Source organism: Poecilia reticulata, linkage group LG11 (genome assembly GCF_000633615.1).
Source record: "Poecilia reticulata strain Guanapo linkage group LG11, Guppy_female_1.0+MT, whole genome shotgun sequence".
Classification (NCBI taxonomy): domain Eukaryota; kingdom Metazoa; phylum Chordata; class Actinopteri; order Cyprinodontiformes; family Poeciliidae; genus Poecilia; species Poecilia reticulata.
In genome coordinates, this window is record NC_024341.1 from 23,545,007 (window position 1) to 23,545,938 (window position 932).

The following is a 932-nucleotide window of genomic DNA, read 5'->3' on the forward strand; positions in this document are numbered from 1 at the left end:
TAAAATAAAATTGTAAACAAAACCTTTGGAATTGTAATAATTCCTTTAAAAAGAGAAGTTTTGTTTAAAAGACTTTTTTTTTATTAACTCATTTTTACCAAAGATAAACAATTATTTGCACACATCAGAAATCTTTTGTTGTGATTTTGGGCCCTGCTCAAGACGTCATGTGAGAATCACAAGCAAAACTTTGAGTCACAAATTCGGGYCCACCCCAGTATCAAGTGTTTTGAGACGTCTCAGGATATTTTGTCTAAAATCGCCCTCCGTTCAGCTCATTTTGGGTTTTCTTGCAATCAAYTGACCAGGTTTTCTATCCCTGCTGAAGGAAAGGACATCCACAGCATGATGCTGCCATCACCTTKCTTCATCATGGAGATCATATGGTGATAATCAGCATTAGTTTTCACTCAAACCTCCTTGCAACTTTTTATTTGCTAGTTTTACAATCACTTGATGAAGAAGCGGCTTAGACTGCAACACAAACCCTGGTCAAGTTAGTTCATCTTCATCTTGCAGTTTCACTTTGGGACAATAAAATTAGGGCTTTTTGTTTCAACTAATCCACTATTCTGTTTGTTTACAGCAACCAGAGTATAGGTGGGATCAGACGTAATAGCATTTATTTCTACCTGCTTTTTAATGAAACGAAATGAAACTTCCTCTTTATAAATGTACAAATCTATACCAAAGAATAGTTTCTCAAACTATTTGATTGGCTGTAAACATGATAACAGAAGATCTACACCTGCATGACAGGAASACTTAAGACCAAATACTAAAACCTCATTAGGATCTGGAGGAGGGAAGCAGATCTCTTGAGCACATCTCGTTTTSTGAACCAAACACATTCTCCGGGCAGCTGCTCAGAATGTTGTCATCAGAACCCCAAGCCAAACTGAATATTTACTGGTCTAATGAGAACTTATGTC